This window comes from Balearica regulorum, chromosome 22 (genome assembly GCF_011004875.1).
Source record: "Balearica regulorum gibbericeps isolate bBalReg1 chromosome 22, bBalReg1.pri, whole genome shotgun sequence".
Classification (NCBI taxonomy): domain Eukaryota; kingdom Metazoa; phylum Chordata; class Aves; order Gruiformes; family Gruidae; genus Balearica; species Balearica regulorum.
In genome coordinates, this window is record NC_046205.1 from 2,569,899 (window position 1) to 2,587,479 (window position 17,581).

Below are 17,581 nucleotides of genomic sequence, written 5' to 3' on the forward strand. Positions count from 1 at the left end.
GAGGGCATCCCATTGTGTCTGACCACTCATTGAAGTTGCTTTGTGCTTCATTCCCAGTGTGGGGACAGCAGTTCCTACTCAGCCTCTCTGGCCTGCTTAGATTTCAAACTCCTTGGTGCAAGGATGTTGTTTGTGAATGCATGGCACCTCTCACAGCGTGGACCTGGGCTGACATGGGTCTTGGGTACGCCAGTGTGCAATAATTAACAGCGTGCGATAGCCTGACTCTGTGTAGGACCTGCTTCTCCTCAGATGAGTGACATGCTAATGGCAGGGAGAGGATATCACTATTACCACAATTGACTTTAACTCAGCTGTCCTCTTAATTGCCACTATTATTAGGAAAATCGACCCCTTCCCAGCTTCTTTTATTCCCTGCCAAAGGAGAAGATCAGTTTGTGTTGTCTGCCGCTGTCGTGCTTGATTTGGCAGAAGGTCTCAAAGGTGCAAAGTGTTTCTGAGACCCACCTTCTCTGCCCCAAGCGAACTTACAGCTAAACAGCACTGCGGTATTTTACAAATTGTGTTTAGCTTTTAATGATTTGCTATAACATGCTTGATTAAAAACCTGCCTAAATTCCAAACCTAATGAACCTTAAACTTTCACATTAGATACATTAATTATGGTGGTCCCAGTGGCATGCTAGCACAGGAAAGTTATCCTGCCACATTAATATGAAAATGAAGGGTTGCTGTAAGAACTAAATTAAAAAAATAGACAAATAATAAGACTCTATTGCTAAAGCTGTTGTGGCTCTGAATTAAGTTACTGTCTTTTGTTTTTTCTTTTTAATTAATCAGATGGCTGCAGCAATAGCAATGTTCCCAAAGGCATTGCTTAAAAAGCCAAGGGCTGATGGGAAGCAACAGAAATAACCGATGACTTTGCCACTGGTGCTTAGGTGCCATAGCAATGATGAACGTGAGGTGGAAAGATAGATAGATCAATTTGCTATTCATTAATATTACAGTGTGGTGTTCTATTTTGATTCATGTCTTTTCGATTTATAAGGAAGCGCTAATCGGTGCTTACAATCAACTTAATGCACAGAGATAAACACATCGATAGGTGTCGTCGAAGGATCCTGTAGGCTGACAGTTTCTTCAGCAGCAGAGCACCATGGAGGACTGTAATTCTTGGGTAAAGGTTGTCACTCCCAGGCCTCAGCCTTGCTCACTAGTGCCGATGAAATTATCTAGAGGACTGCCTGTGAACCAGATTGCTGAAATAGCGCAAGTTAAAACAGTAAAGAAAAAAAAAAAGTGTTCTTGTTCCCTCAGAACTTTCATTTTGAATTTCATCCAGATTGTTGTGATGATTGTTTACACTGCAGTCCCATAAACATTTGTATTGGCATTACTGAGAGAAACATTGAATAGCGTGAGAGGTGGGGTAGGGAAAGCATATTTAAAAAATACTAGCAAGGAAAACCTTAAATATCCTCTTAGCTGTATGTCACACCTGCTGTTGCTGCAAAGTTTCCATTGAAGCAAATTCAGTCCTCACAGAATGAACCCCTAGTGAATTGAGGTATTTAATGTAGCCAGGAAGATTCACATCCCTTCGACCCTGTATCCACTACTTCTGTAGGCTCTTAGCTTTCACTGATGTCAGTATGATCTGAGCAGAGGTGTCCATCTTGAGGTAAAGGAGATAGTTACCCTCACTTTGAACTCACAGCCACGTGCTCTCACCTGGAATGAGGTCAGGACATTCCTTTGTCACCAAGTCTGGCCTGGGCTGCTGGAATTCACTGGACACAGGGGAGATGGGTCCTGCTGACCTCAAGGACATGCTGCTGAGAATGAGCTAAGGAGCCCCTCTCTTTAGTCCTTCCATCACCATCACCATGTTATGTAGATGGTCAGGTGCTGCAAGCAGAGCCTTGCCAGTTTATGCTGCCCGAAAATCTGATCCATGCTGCTTAAAGCACATTGACTTTCACATGCAGACTCATCTGTGCCTAACAAGTGATGGTGGGTGTTTAGAATCCCATTATGGGTTCATTACGGCACATTCCATACGAAATTGATTACGAATTCCACTGCAGCCAAGCAAAAGACTGTTAATTAGCTAATTATTGCCCAACATACATTCAAAAGGCTCACTCAGTTGCTTGAACTTTCACTTCATATTTCACACATTTTCTGCATTGAAATTCCGCAGCATAATGGGACACACATTGATCTTGAGCTTTCCCTTTCATCCAGGCTGAACAGATGCCCAACTGCCAAGCTAATCTTCCGAAGACAATGAGGCGGGTGCCTCACCCTTTGCTCTTAAGCCTCCTTCAGTCCTTGCCAACCTCTTTTCTCTTCCTGCTTCACTACTGACAAGTGAAGAAATGAAATTTGCATTAGTTTTTCTGTCTGTGGCTACAGCCCTCTTCATTAAGCAGTTGAAATCACACCAGCCAATGGAGCTCCTCTTGACTTTTGCCGTCACTTCTCCAAGGCCCCGTTCCTTAGTAATGTTGAATTCCTTCTCCTCTGAGATAAGCACATGCTGCTCATAGGCCAGATTGAGCTGATGTAAATTTGCATTGCCATTGGGGATAGAACAGTTCTGAATTTACCCCATCTGCAAACCTAGCCTGACAAGGAGATTGCTCAGAAGCAAACTTCTAGCATGTCAGATTTCCATGAGTTCTTCATTTATAGATGTTTCTCCAGGCCTGGTGTACATCTGCACAGCGCCGCTGGTGTGGATGGCACTGCTGCAGTGCATGCAGCATTGGATTTGGCCTCAGTGAGTATCATCCGTCACTGCTCCTGCTCTGTCTGAGGGCTCAGACTACATGGGCTGTGTCCTAAACTTGGTGCCTGTTGACTTTGGAAGGGCTGTACGGATCAGCGCTGGTGGCCAGTCTGTGTTTATTCCCTCCAGGGCAGCTATTTATCCCCAGCTCCTGGAGATTGTTGGATGGCACCTCTTATTGCAGTCATGTAAGAGTCTCCCACCACCCTGATGTCTTCAGAGGTCGCAGTCATTGCTACTCTGTTTCTGGGTTACTTTCTTTACTAGTGAGGTGTCCCTCGGTTCTGCCATTGATTTGCTGCCAGGGGCTTTTCACAAAGCTTCAGTAGTACTCAGGATCATGTAGAGCGGATCCTCGAACTAGAAGTTTCAGCCTGGAAGTTTCAATATGCCAGACATCTTGCTTTGTCAAAAACTGGCCTGCTCCAAATGCATGGAAGATCATGAAATCACAGTGATGCTACTGAGTTTTCATGTGAAATACTTGCTATTCTCTCATTCCTGTTTTGGGGATCGTGTACAGAAGGATTCACTGATTAGATTGCTGTTCCCTGGCCTAGATACTGTAAATATTCTCACATTGCCATGGTGAAGACCTGCCTAGTCTGTTTATGCACAAAGGATGATTTATTCATTAGATAAATATGTAATTTTTTGGTTTCTTTGTTTAAAAATATTTCCACGGTACTGTCAGAACCCACAACAATGGAGGCTGTGATTTATCACTCACATTCCTCTAACCAAAGAGAAGTTTATTAAAAAGATTCAGCAAATGAACCCACGCTTCTATCATTCCCTCTCCAAATGAAATTGAAGCAGAAGCACAGAATTAACTCGATGAGCTCTTTAAAGCACAAAAAGAGAGAAAAAACAAAGCAAACAAAAATGAGAGACAGGAAAAAGTGAAACCAGAGAAAAGTAACAGAGAGAACAACAGTCAAGTGCGTGGGGAGGTATGGTGACAGCTATACTGAGGGATGGATCCAGCTGAAAGGGGAATTTTCATCTCAGGTTTCTGTAATAGCCAACATTTATTGAAAGCACAGGAGCGTTGACCTCCCCATCTCCTCCCTAACAATGCAGCACATATTTTAGCAGGAGGTAGCCATTCTCATACAGCAATGGAGTGCAGGGAGAAAGCTGTCTGGAGCTGATTTGACTGAGTGAGTGGAACTTCCATGCAAAGCAAGGAACAGATGGCGTATTGGGAGCAGGCATCTCATTCCACCTGGGCTGCTGAGGGCCGATCCCTTACCCAGTGCTAGCTGCCCAGGCTGTTCCCTCTGGAAAACCCAATGCAGAAATTGAGCTGCTCTCTCATTTATATGTAGCTGAGCGGTTGCAGTACTTGCTTCAATTGCTGGAGGTAAACGCTTGGTTCCCATCTTGGCCTGACATGGTTCAAACCCGGGCTTGTGTGGTACCTGCACTCAGCATGAGGCTGCACTCAGCGTGAGGCTGGATTTTATTGCAAACCCAAGTGCTCTCTGCCCTGCTGAATCTTCACCACTGATTTGCAGTGATTCCTGGAGGGACTGAATGAGGCCAAGGGAACAGAATCATGGACTGGGGAGGGTTGGAAGGCACCTCTGGAGATCATCTAGTCCAACCTCCCTGCCAAAGCAGGATCACCTTGAGCAGGTTGCACAGGATGGCGTCCAGGCGGGTTTGGAATCTCTCCAGAGAAAGAGACTCCACAACCTCTCTGGGCAGGGCTTGGTCCCAGTGCTCGGCCATCCTCAGAGTAAGGAAGTTTTTCCTCATGTTGAGATGGAACTGCCTGTGTTCCAGTTTGTGCCCCTTGTCCTGTCACTGGGCACCACTGAAAAGAGTCTGGCCCCTTCCTCTTGACACCTGCCCTTTAGATATTGATAAGTGTTGGTGAGATCCCCTCTCAGTCTTCTCTTCTCCAGGCTAAACAGATCAAGGTCTCTCAGCCTTTCCTTGTACAAGAGATGCTCCAGTACCCTCATCATCCTTGCAGCCCTCGGCTGAACTCTCTCCAGTAGTTCCCTGTGTGGAACGGTCACTGGATCAAACAAGTAGCTTGGGAGTGAGCATCCCTCCTCCCTGCTCTGTTAGAGTCGGTATCCTTGGCTGGAGCAAAGAGAGTGAAGTGACATGTCCTGTCACCCAGGGAAGAAGTGGCATGTAAGAGAGAGTGTCCCTTCATTCTAAGCAGGGGGTTGAGATGGGGTTGAGACTCCTTCTCGACACATCTCCCCCAGGCCAGAGTCCTGCAGTGTGGAGTAACAAAGATGGTGTGCAAAGTCAAAGGGGAGTCCAAAAAATTTTGGTGACTTCTAATATTCGTCCCTATTTAAAAGGACTATCCTATTACTGTTTTCCATGTTTGAGCAGGAGATTAGGGTCTTTCTAACCAGAAACAATAACCCAGTGCTTCATTGGCAAGAAAATGACTGTCACTTCCACCAGATCCCGACTGTGTCCAAAACACATTATGTCAAATAGCTAACAGTGTTCTTATGACGAAATGTGTTTTTGTCTAATACCTAGATCATATCTGCCAGCAAAATGAATTCTGTCAAAGTCCCTTGAAGCCCTCTGTCAAATTAAAATATATTTTCCCCACCTGAAGACAGATCTCTTACTCTGATAGCAAAATTCATTCGATATGATCCCTTAAGCTTTTCTCCTGGAAAATCATCGTGTTAAAATTCCAAAGCCACTTTGCAGACAAATGTAATTTCACCCTCTCTCCATCCTCACTGCTATTGTTAAAGATTTTTTTCTTCAAAAAAAAAAAAGAAAATTCAGGCATAATAACAATGATTTTGCTTCTCAGAACAATTTATATAAAAAAAGACATGGAAAATTACAAAACCTTTTTTTTATAGTCCATGTTCAGGGCAAAAGGGTTAAAGAAGAAGAAAATCTTTGTTAAATAACAGCAGCAATAAGCATGAAGTGTAAAATGTATACATATATAAGATCGACACACAGAATATACATTATTTGACAGGGGCGACATTTGGAAAGATAACAAAGAAACAGTAAATTGTCGCAAGGACAAAATGATCTTTCTTTTCCTACGGATGCAAATGCAATGATGGGCCTCCTACAGAGTCCGCCTCCAGTCATTCAGTACTTATACCTGGTTGTCATATGGATGTCACGGTCAATTATATTTCAAATAATCACTTTCAAATCCAACTCTGGATAGCGTTGTAATTCAAATGCACCAGACTGTCAATTTTTCAACCCAATGGGAATCAGAATCCTTGGTGAAGGGAGCAGTTTATGAACTTGTTGGATAAATGTAGTAGTGAGCCACATTGTGAAGCCACTCAGGAATAGATTTTAAAAAGTTTGGGACATATTTTGGGGTATTCCACGTCTGCCTTCCCTTTCGCATGCTTTGCTGTTTGTGAAATGCCATTTCATAAGACAGTTTAAACAAGCATATTCTTTTGCTTGGTGGGATATGATTTGTAGATGACTTTAATTGCTGAAGGGTAAAGATACAGGGTGCAGTAAATATGCTTATAGGTATGCCTGTATTGGTTTCTGAACTGTATTCATTTTGAGAGGATAAAACCAGAGATCGGGGCTCTTTTGTGAGACACTAATGCACACAAAGGCTTTGAGTTTGTATCTTTAGTTGGTACTGGAATGAAGGAGGAACTTCTTACTGGGAAATTGTGAGCTAGAGTTGCAAAACAAAGATAGGAACCCAGGGACACTTTGTGTGAGGTACACCACTGAACTAGTGAGGGAGCGATGAGATGCTCTGCACCAGAGGGTGGTGGAAGGTGGCTGGGCTGTACCTTGACCTTCTGTGTTCCCTTGGGTGGTAAGCGGCCAGTATGTACTTGTGGGAGGTTTTGGGTCCTATAAAAGGATTTTTTTCCCTCATAATTAGGCAGTTGCATGACAATGTCCTGGTATTTTTCCAAGCAGTAGAGACCATATTCTGGTCTCTCATAGAGGAGCTTCCATTCAATCAGTGCTCTCCCTCTCTACTCTCAACTGCTGAAAGGCAGGTTGGGATTTAGCAAGTGATTTAAGTTGATCTGAATTCCCCAGAAATGATAGGTGTTGCCTGCCCTTTCCTAGCTCTGGGGTTCCCAGCTTTTCTGCTCTGTGGAACTAACTAAGCACTAGCACTGCAAGGCCGTGAGTCGGGGAACAGGCCAGCTGAAAAACAAAAGAAAGGGAAAAAAAAAGGTTTTGCTTTTGGTGCAGAATTATATCAGCTTAAAGTGATTGTGAGATTTCGGTCTGACACTGTGACCTGGTCAAAGCCGGGTTAGAACCACCTTACCTTTCCTTATACTAGAAGAACAGTAAACACAGGCTTGTGATAAATGGGGCTGAGCAGGTGTGTTGGGTTTGCGTGGCAAGGTTTTGGTAGCGGGGGGGACTACAGGGGTGGCTTCTGTGAGAAGCTGCCAGAAGCTTCCCCTGTGTCTGACAGAGCCAATGCCAGCCGGCTCCAAGACGGACCCGCTGCTGGCCAAGGCCAAGCCAGTCAGCGCCTCTGTGATAACATATTTAAGAAGGAAAAAAACAGAGCTTTTGCAGCCGGAGAGAGGAGTGAGAAGATGTAAGAAACTCTGCAGACACCAAGGTCAGTGCAGAAGGAGGGGCAGGAGGTGCTCCAGGCGCCGGAGCAGAGATTCCCCTGCAGCCCGTGGTGAAGACCATGGTGAAGCAGGCTGTTCCCCTGCAGCCCATGGAGGGAGGATGAGGGGGTGTAGCGATTCCACCTGCAGCCCGTGGAGGACCCCACACTGGAGCAGGTGGGGGTACCCGAAGGAGGCTGTGGCCCGTGGGAAGCCCGTGCCCGTGCTGGAGCAAGCTCCTGGCAGGACCTGTGGCCCCGTGGAGAGAGGAGCCCACGCCAGAGCAGGTTTGCTGACAGGACTGTCAGATGTGAACATAAACTTAGCCCTAGCATCCCTAAGCTAGGCTCTAGTATGCCATAAGAATGCAATAGGTCAGCTGTCAGTGACCCCAGAGATCATCTGTGGTAACATCAGCTGGAAATTCATCAGTGGCTCTTGTTATTAAACTGGTATTTTCATCCCTTCTGCCCCCACATTCCTAATGGCAGAAAAATACCAAGGACTGGATATCTGTTGTCTTTAGACTACTCATGGTAAGGAAAGTATCCTACTTCCCAAAAGCTCATCATTTAGGCATGATGAGAGTAAAAAGAGGGGAAAATTAAACAGAAGGAATTGGAAAATGGAAATTGATCTATAGTTGATCGGATCTGGGGAAAAAATCAGATATTTCTGTTATCTGTAATAATTGATAATTGATAATCTGCATAGTCCTCCGAGTCACCCAGCAACTTTGCAACATAACTATGAAAACTAAGACAATTCCTTAGGTATCAAGTTTTGGCCTCTTAACTGAACAACCCATCTGCTGCAGGACTTGACAAGAACTTGCCCTTAACAGTCTGCAAGTTCAATATGGTTTTGTTCATCTTCAGTTTTATACAATGGCTCGAAAGTCTCCCCGCTCCAGATTTAATGATTTCTTGAGCTGTGATTGTGTGTGTGTTTGCCGTGCCACTTATACAGTGCATAAACATCCTTTCTGTAATTGGTGGTGTGGAGCACAGTTGTGAACTTAGCATCACTGTAGCTGTGCCATGAATAGGAATCTCCTGTTCTTCAGCAGGAGGGGGAACAGTATACAGTTGTTTAGATAAGCATGCAGTAATTGCAGATAATTACGTTCTGTATTTGTAGATGGATCAAAATACATTATTAAAAAAAAATCCTCCCTGCAATTATACACCTACACATGTATCAGAGTTTAATAACTGCATGGCAGAAGCTTTGCCAATACACATACGGAGCAAAGTGTGTAGTAAAGTCAGCATACAAATTAAAAACTAAACACAAGTACAATTGAGGCTTTGATAGCAGGAGGGCTAAATAAAGTGGTATTTTGGCAAATGCTGCTTTTTCCTTCTCAGGATTTCTGTGCACCGTGTTGTTGCATGGGATTCTGGCCCTACAGGGACAGCTTGCCAGGTGATGAAGGCCAATTTGAGATTAGCTAGGGGTTCAATTCTGAGGTCCGTGACTGGTTTCCTTAATGACACTTGAACATGCACATGTAAAGTGAGGGCCATCTGTTTGAAAACAGCCACTCACTTGGGATGAGTTTACTGGGAGTTGGGAGATATCTGAGTCGCAGTGAAGTCCATCTCAAGTGGCATATGCTGCTGCTGTTGATGTAGGGGAGCCAGATCAACAGCCCTGTGCAGTGGCCGTCCCACCATGGCTGCCACCTTTTGCTTGAAGAAAACTAATGGACAGCAAAGCCCACGTATTTCCATGGGAAAACTTCCATGGGCACCAAACAGCTTTGGCTGGGCTCTGCTGGCTGGCAATGTACACAGCAAGTTCTGTGTCGTGGGAGATGGGGGGTGGTGAGACACCCACAAAATACATACACACATGTACATGGACACACACTTCTTTGAGGAAAGAGCCCAATTCAGTTAATTTGCCATCTGTTGCAACGTTTGAACTCCGCATCTCTCAGCCAGCTTTCATCGTTGTGCAAAATGTTTTTTGACTCTTGGGAGGCTTATTGTTCTGGGAACATTTTGGACTCACTCTTGCATTTACACACACGGACATTCCCCTCAGCTGTCCCACTCTCTCTTGTCTATTCTGCCTCTGCTTAGGAAAGCATTAACTTTGCACCTTCGGGCCTTTGCAATATTGCTGTGTACCCTGCATGATTGGGTTACTATATCTGAAGGAATTGAAGGGACAAGCTCATGGTCTTTGAAACAGCATTTCATTGAGTCTCTCTCTTTTTATGGGATAATCATGTCTTTGTGACTCTTTTGCACTTCTGTAGCAACACCATCTTTATCATTTATGTTCCGATAGGGCCTTGAGGGCCCACGTGGGGCTGAGTCCCTGCTGTGTGAGGTGCTGCGCTGGCAGGGCATCACACAGTGCTCTGGGAGCAGAGACGGGCTGAGCCACGTGTCCATGACCTTGCATATGGACATCTAAGATTCAGATCTCGCCCTCCCCTTCTTATGGGAACTAGCATAATTCACTTGGGGCTAAATGCAACAGGGGATTCCTTATACTCCACTGTCCATGGGACCATGGATTCCAGGGGTACATTTAAGTTATACATGCTTAAGGCCTGGGAAAAGTGGGGATAAGGAGCCTTTAATCTGCATTGGCACCACCACCTCCCTCCCATCATTAGCACTTTGCCTTGCCTCTGCAGAGCCATCCCAGAACATGTACGCCCTATAGCTTCTCTCTACCTTTTTCAATCTGTACACTGGGCGAGGAGATAGAGATGTCTCAGTGGATGCAGAAGAAATGCCCGTACTCTGCAAAGTGCTCTGTCTCTTGGAGAGGGTTTTTCTCCCCAGCTTCTGCCAAAGTGTGCTGGGTAGCCTGTCACCATGCTGATGCTCAGAGGTAACACAGGGGCTTCATCACAGCTAGCTCAGCATGAGGATTTATCCTGAATGGTTAATACTTTTGTTCCACTTTGTAGGGCATGCTGTTAATAAACCATGTAAATCCAGAGAGCTAGGATTTTGAGCGACTTAGAACAGAAGGAAAGGGCTTGTCAGTTTAGCCACATTCTTTTTCCTTTTTGTCCCTGCATCCCATTCTATTACAGCAATAATTAGGATGACAGGAGAAATGGCGTGAACCTATTTGAATGACTCTATCCTGAGCAGCAGTCGCCACCATTCCCATCTGATACTTCACAGGCATTATAAAAATGTTCTTAACACTGGCAGTCACTTCAGGAAAGGGGACAAATCTCAAATAGCCTTGTCAATTTTCCTTTTTCTTACACCAAGTTTTCCTTTCGTCCTTTTACTTCTAATCAGCTAGTATGTAAGCAGTTCTGTGGCCGGGTGATGTGCGGATGGGATCATGGGTGAGAACCCAAGCTTGCGAGCCTGCAGCGAAGGAACAAAGACCATGAGGTTTATTGCCATCACCACCAGCCGGGGGGGGTGGGTGATGGAGGGGGGGGGGGGGGGGGGGTGTGTGGGTGTGTGTGGGGGTGTGTGTGTTAGACAGCTGGGCAGAGCAAGCTGTGGGAAAAAGCAACTGGGAAAAAGAAGTGTGGTCTCCTTTGAGAAACAAGATGATTCAACCTCTAAAAGAATTTGTCTCTCTCCATTGCCTCTACAGGGAGCCTAGAAACTTGTCATTTAGTCAGGGGTAGTGAAACCCTCCTCACTGGTAGGTTGTGGGACCCTGAGGCTGCTAGCAGACAGATGGACAGAGAGCTCCTTCCAGATTCAGCTGTGCCTGGGGCAGCGTTCCTTGCCCTTCACCACCCTCCAGTGGTGCCAGCTCTGCTAGCAGCTGCACCCCATTTGTACATGGGCTTCACAGCTTAAATGCCTTGCTGGCATGCCTGGGTTTGATTCGGGCAGCTTTGAGAGCAGTTGCTAGCAGAGTTTCACTAGCAGGCTAGGCAGAAGAGCAGCAGAGATGTGCTGGCGAGGACATCTCCTGTGCCTGGGGTGGCTGGCTGGAGAGCAGCTGTCTGCTGACGTTTTAGGAGACCTAAATAGTTGTTTCATGGTGCCACTTTGATGCCTCCACCAGCAGCTTTCACTAGTTACTATTTCGGTAGCAGAGTGGCCGTGGGTGTCCCTAGGGGTGGGTGAGTTGAAGGAAGGGGTGGCTTGAAGGTCTCTTCAGTCTCTTTTTCTTCTGGCCTATCTTTGGGATACAACTGATGCAGTTTATGCATTCTGCTAGTCCCTTTAGCACATAAACAACATTTGCATGTCTCAGAAGGTGTTCTCTCAACTATTTTAAAGGTGATTTTTTCATTGGTTTTGATAGGAATTTTGTTTTAGACTGTCCTAGTACTAGGACAGTACAGTCACAGCATGGACAAATAACGCTCCTCAGTTACTCTGGAGCTGGATTCAAAATGAATGTAATAGATTTAAACTAGTACAGTTATCACAGCCATGAAAAGCTGCAGGAAGCTGTAAATTACAGTGCGTTTTAGCTTCTCAGATGGGCAAAAAATAAAAATACTGGGTCAGATCAAAAGTGTCTCTAGGTGGTATTCTGCCTCTGGCTGGAGGCCAGTGCTGGAGGCCTGGGGGGTGCCTACAGGACAGCACATGCAGGGCAATACGCCTGCCCTGTTACACTCCCGCAGCAGTCAGGGCTTCAGGGATTTTCAGCAGTGAAGGTTACTTCTAGAGTCTGGTGTAGCAGCCGGGATAATAACCTAATCTTATGTGATTCCTCTCTGAATTGGTCCAAGTGACAGAGGCAGGTTGCAGACATTCCCTTTTCCTGAATCTTTTTTTTTTTAAGTTATTTTATTTCCCAAGACTAGAGGTGAATGTAAAAGGCAGCAGTGAGGTTAAGCTCTCCTGTATGAAGGCTACTGTGGCAAGTTGCATCTGCTCCTGAATTTGTACAAGTGACATTGAAGCTTCTTAGATCGGTTCCCTGCTGCTTTCGGTTCTGTGCAGAACCATGTAATGTGACTCTGGTCTCATAACTATGGACCAACTGGACTAGACATCCTCAAGGATGTGGGGTCAGGTCTGGGCTCTGGCTTCTCTTGCAGAGATAGTGTTGTCGAGGGGATGATACAGGAATCAAACACTAAGAACTTCTATATTTCTTTCTTTGCCTTTGCCCCTTAAAGAAACTTTATCACAACTGCGGATAGCCTATTCATTAGCACTGACAACAAACGCATGCTATTTCTGTTCCCAAGTCACTGCATTACGTGGCAATTACTTACTATGTGTTTCTCCTCCCTTTATATATAATCTCATTTTAATGTGCATGTCACAGTTTTAATAAACTGGAGTTCAAAGGATGAGCAATTATACAAATCTTTCATTTCACACATGAAAAGCATGATTTTAAAGTTGTCAGCAAAAAAAAAAAGGCATTACTTTGATTCACTTCTCAATGCAATTACCTAATGTCTATTGTGGGTTTCAGCAAAGCAGAACTTCAGCTGGTGTAAATCCGCAGAGTGCCTTTGATTTCAGTGTTTTACATCAGTTGAAGGTTGGCTTCCAAGGTGGATTACTGCAACTTTCAAGATAAGAAATGAGGTTGGAGTTTATCCGCAACCAAAATGAAAAAACAGTGATGGTTGGTGCCCTGGTTTGGTTCAGTCCTGTGGGATTTTTATCCTTTCTAAGCATTTTGTTTACACTTAAAAAAAAATTAATCTTGCAGAGAAGTAGGGAAGAAATCATACCCCAAAAGATGAAAAGATGAGAGATCTGATTATCGTGACTCCATGGTTTCTGTGGCTGCTCCCAAACTTGTAAAATGAGGAAAAAATACTCCTAATGCAAAAACATAAGGGAGGGACAGTATTAGGCGTTCATCTGAAAGGGTAAGTTCTCGGGGGTCCCTCTACAGGATGGAGATAGAGGGAGAGATGCCTTCTTCTGAACAACTGAAATAAAATCTCAGTGCAGGTGAGAGAAGGCCCTTCTCCCACGGCTGGCTGTATGGAAAATCAGGGCTAGTCAGGGTGCCAGCAGTTGCCCGGGATGAGCATCTTCTCCAGCTCGCACCCTCTGCAATGGTTAGTTGTGACCTATGATACAAACCATGCAGCTTTTACCTCCACGGCTGTTTCACATCAGCTCTGAGAAACCATCAGTTCTGAGGAGGTGCTTCCTTCTGCTTTGGGAAATTAGCAATTCAGGGTTTCAGAGCAGAGTATGTGGCCCCAGCACGTCCCTGGGGCAGCTGGTGAAAGCTGGTTTTAAGCAGCAGGTTGGATAAGGCCTGTCCTTGGTGGCGATTTTACCAGTTGCCTTGAACCCCATCTGCATTAGAGGCAATGCAATACTAGAGTGTAAAGTTTCTTTCCTAGTGTCTGGAAAGTCCTTGAGCAATCTGCAGGAGTCACCCTTCCTGAACCTTCGTGGAGCAGAATGAAGTGATGACCTGGGGGAACAAAATCACGGTGGCGCTAAAGACTTCAGTAAAAAATTGGCTGGAATTGATATATTGAAAACTTCCTGAAGACACAATACTGTGAAGCTCACTCTGTTAGCATTTGCAAAGTACTTTGACATCCTCTGATGAAAGGTGATAGTGTAAGTGCAAAGCATCACACATTTTTTGCTATCATGAGTTCCTTGGGGGTGAAATCCACAGTGCATACATCCTCTCAAAAGCAATTTTGTGAAATTTCCATCCATGTCTGGGGAAAGCATCTTTAACATTAAGACTGCAGTATAGGGCACAGCTGAATTCTCAGAGGCTAGAATGCAATTGCAAAATTTTTAATTACAGCACTCCACTGTTTTCAAATAGAGCATTTCACTTGACATGATGGGTGGCTGTTATTAGAGGACTTTACTTTAGCTGGGATAAGTGACTGGAAAAACCTCAGCGCCACCATCTGCGGGAGAGCAGGTGGGGAGGTATGTGATGGGTACAGCAAGTATTTCCCCGTGCATCGTGATGAAACAATTTAGTGTAACCCTTAGTTAAAAAGTAAATTGGCTAAATGGCTCCACTCACATTATCCCTCTGTAATAAGCATTGTGTCTGATCCTGTAATGCTCCTCCCCCCTTTTTTGTTTATGTAAAGGATGCTACTGTAGAGGCATAATTTTCATAAAAACGTTCTGGGGAAAGGGAAAAAACCCAAACCAAACCCAAAAATACCCTGCAGAACCTTTTGCGTTCACCCAAAGAAACAATATTTCAAATTATGCAAAATGATTAGAACCTAGTTCTGCATTAAGGGAAATTACAGTACAATACAGAAAATTGGACGTGGTGGCATTGATATGGAATTATAAAATAAGAGAATACTGCCTGGAGTTCAGTGCTTTTAATTCTCATGTTGCTCTGTTTCTTTTCTATGTTTCTTTCCACTTTGTCCTTGCATAAATACAGACAGCCCTATTCTGGGTGGAAAGTTCTTGCACATAGGAAGTGTACCCTAAATGAGTTGCCTATGAGCAGAAACCAGCCTGGATTCTCAGGCTGGAAAACTGCCATGATGTGTGTGGTGCTGTTCAAGACTCTCCATAAGTCATAAATGCAAACATATAACCAGGAGCCAGTCTTGAGCAGAGAACCACCACGGCCTGCCTCCTAGCCTTGGACTGTAGGTTGTTTGGACCTGTTTTGTTTTCATCCATGCATCAGGTATGCAAAGGAAATGTAGTTGAACCTCCACTTGCTTCTCCAAGTGAAGAATTTCATCTCTTCACTTGAAATCACATGCAGGTATTATTCTCCTATGCAGACACGAAGGCTAGAAACTCAGCAACACAAAATGAAAGGTAGCACTGGCAGTGAACACAGAGCTCCTGGAGCTGCAGCCTCAATTAAAGTAACAAATGCTGCCTGAGCTGACAACACAGAGAACTACATCCTCCTTTTTGTCTTCTGTTCCTCAGTTTGGCCAGGCAAAAACTCAAGCTGCTTCTTCAGAGCATTAGCTCCGATTGTGTGGCCTCTCTGTTGGTGCCACACACAGGCACCGGTTGCTGACCAGTATGTGTTCATGAGCACTTAGCTGCTGTACTGGCGCCAGATGCACGCCTGTGCTCATTCTCGGTACGTTGGTACGACACTCAGTCTTCTGATTGAGGAGATAAAGATGGAACTAACAAGTCTGTGAGAGAGGCATAGGTTTGGGCGGCATCATAAATCAAGGCAGGCTGGACTGCATGCCTATTTTCCTTTCCCCAGGCCAAAAGAGAATGGATTTAAGTCTCTAATGTTGTCAGCTGTTCTTTCTCCTCTCCTTCACACCGTCTCCTTAATTCTTGTATTTATCGATGGCTGTGCTAACACAGATATACTCTGGTTTTTGAACTGTGCGGATGGTCGGATGACACTTAAATCAATATCATGTGGCAGTTTTATTTTCCCAGCCTTAGACACAATCTGTCCATTGTGCTAACGCTGTTTGTGGCTTAAATGAATGCAAGAATTTATAGGTGCATCTTGAAAGTGCTGCTTCCTTTAATCATGCCGGATAAAGGAATTCCTGCCTTATGCAAAGCAGGAGTGTCATCTGGTTAATGGGAAGATACTTAGCAGATGCAAGCTGCATGAATCCTTCATTTAAATGACTGCATTTACAGCCCTAATCGGACAAAGGAAACTGTGGACCAGCAAGAAATAAAGGCTGCCAAAAAGAAAGAGAAAATATTCTCCATTGGGTACACTCTGGCAGGATGAGGGTAATTTTTGTAGTCTGTAATGTGATGGTGTAATGTTTTATTTGTTTCTTCTGCCATTGCTCCCTTTATTGCCGCAGCCTGACGCCACGCGGTGGCCTGGCTGCGTCGATAGATCATCAGATGCTGCAAAGATCATGGTGCCAATCACCCTCTCAATAAGAAGTATCGAAGATGTTGGAATTGCAGTGGGTGTGTGAACATTAACTCTATGGCCAAGAGATTTGCAGATTACTGGGCAAAATGTGCAGATCTTCTAGGCTTTGTCAGTGGGGAAATGTCCTTACTGCAGACTGCTCCCTCATAATCTGCACCGTCTCCTGTGCTGAGATAGTCAACAGGAGCTGGGAGACCATCTTCCCTCCCAGGAGACTGTAACAAATGCATCAGCAGGGAGATACTGAGGTTCTCAGCTGTTACTGTGTAAATAGTCAACCCTGTCCTGGTGAAGAGCAATTATTCTTTTGACAGTCTTCCATATTCACTTTTTCTAAAAACCAAGAGAAGGGCTGTTTACAAAATGCGAACAGTGTCAGAAGGAACATCCAAATTCACAAGCTGGTTCCGTTTCAAAGGATTCAAAATGAATTTGCAAAAGAACCAACATGCTGAAATGTTCTGTTGATCTTTTTCCTTAAATGGAAGAAATGAAAGATACCTCAGGTGTACCACAAACTGTGTTCCAGCAAACACATTTCTTAGAGCCATTGAAGTAATACTTCGGTATATCCAACAGCAGACCCACAGCTACAAATAATTTATGAAATACCCAAGGATAAAAAGTGTTCTATCAATGTAAGAATACAATGTAAACAATCATTAGGATATATCCACCATTGTGCTGTCTGATCTCCAGACGAGCCACTTTAAAAACACTGAGCCTGTCATCTTCCAGGAAATCAAAAGCTCATTTAAATACCAGGATCCACTGAGAGCAGTTCAAACAATATACATCTCTTGACAAAAAGAGGCTCACTCATCCAACGCAAAGAAATGCAGTTTTACAAAACTACACGAGAATTAAATCCACAATGCAGCATGTGCTCTGTTTGACAAGTGATAATTAACTGCTGACAATATAATTTTAGTTTTGATGCAAACTTGTTTTTCATTAAGAACTAATCAGGGAACATTAGCATGGGTTGGGACAGCCTCCTACAAGGCAGGAACCTTCATAGTTCAGAGACTCTTCTGACACGTTTATGTCATGCTGAACATGTATCCTACTGGGGAAATCAAAGGGTCAGAGCTTCTTTCCCAGGGAAGCTGGAGCCTTTTTATCAACTCCAAGGGGTTTGGATCTGAGGGATGCGCTGCCCCAGGCAATGCTCTTGATGAGGAGGTGCTTTGTCAACTACACTAGTTCTCAGAAAATGCAATTTGAGGGACTCAAGGCAGCCCTTCCATTCAGAGGGGCAGGTTTAGCTCTTTCCAAGAATGATTGTGAGTATCTTCTTTTAGAGTGGACCAGGATACAACATTACTGTGCTCATTTCAGAGAATAATACCTGCAGTGTAGTGGGGGCAAAACAAGAAAAAAGGAAATCAGCTGAGTTTCCTTTGAGAGTCTGGGGTACATCTTGATGTGACAAGGTTAATATTCAATACATAGGTCA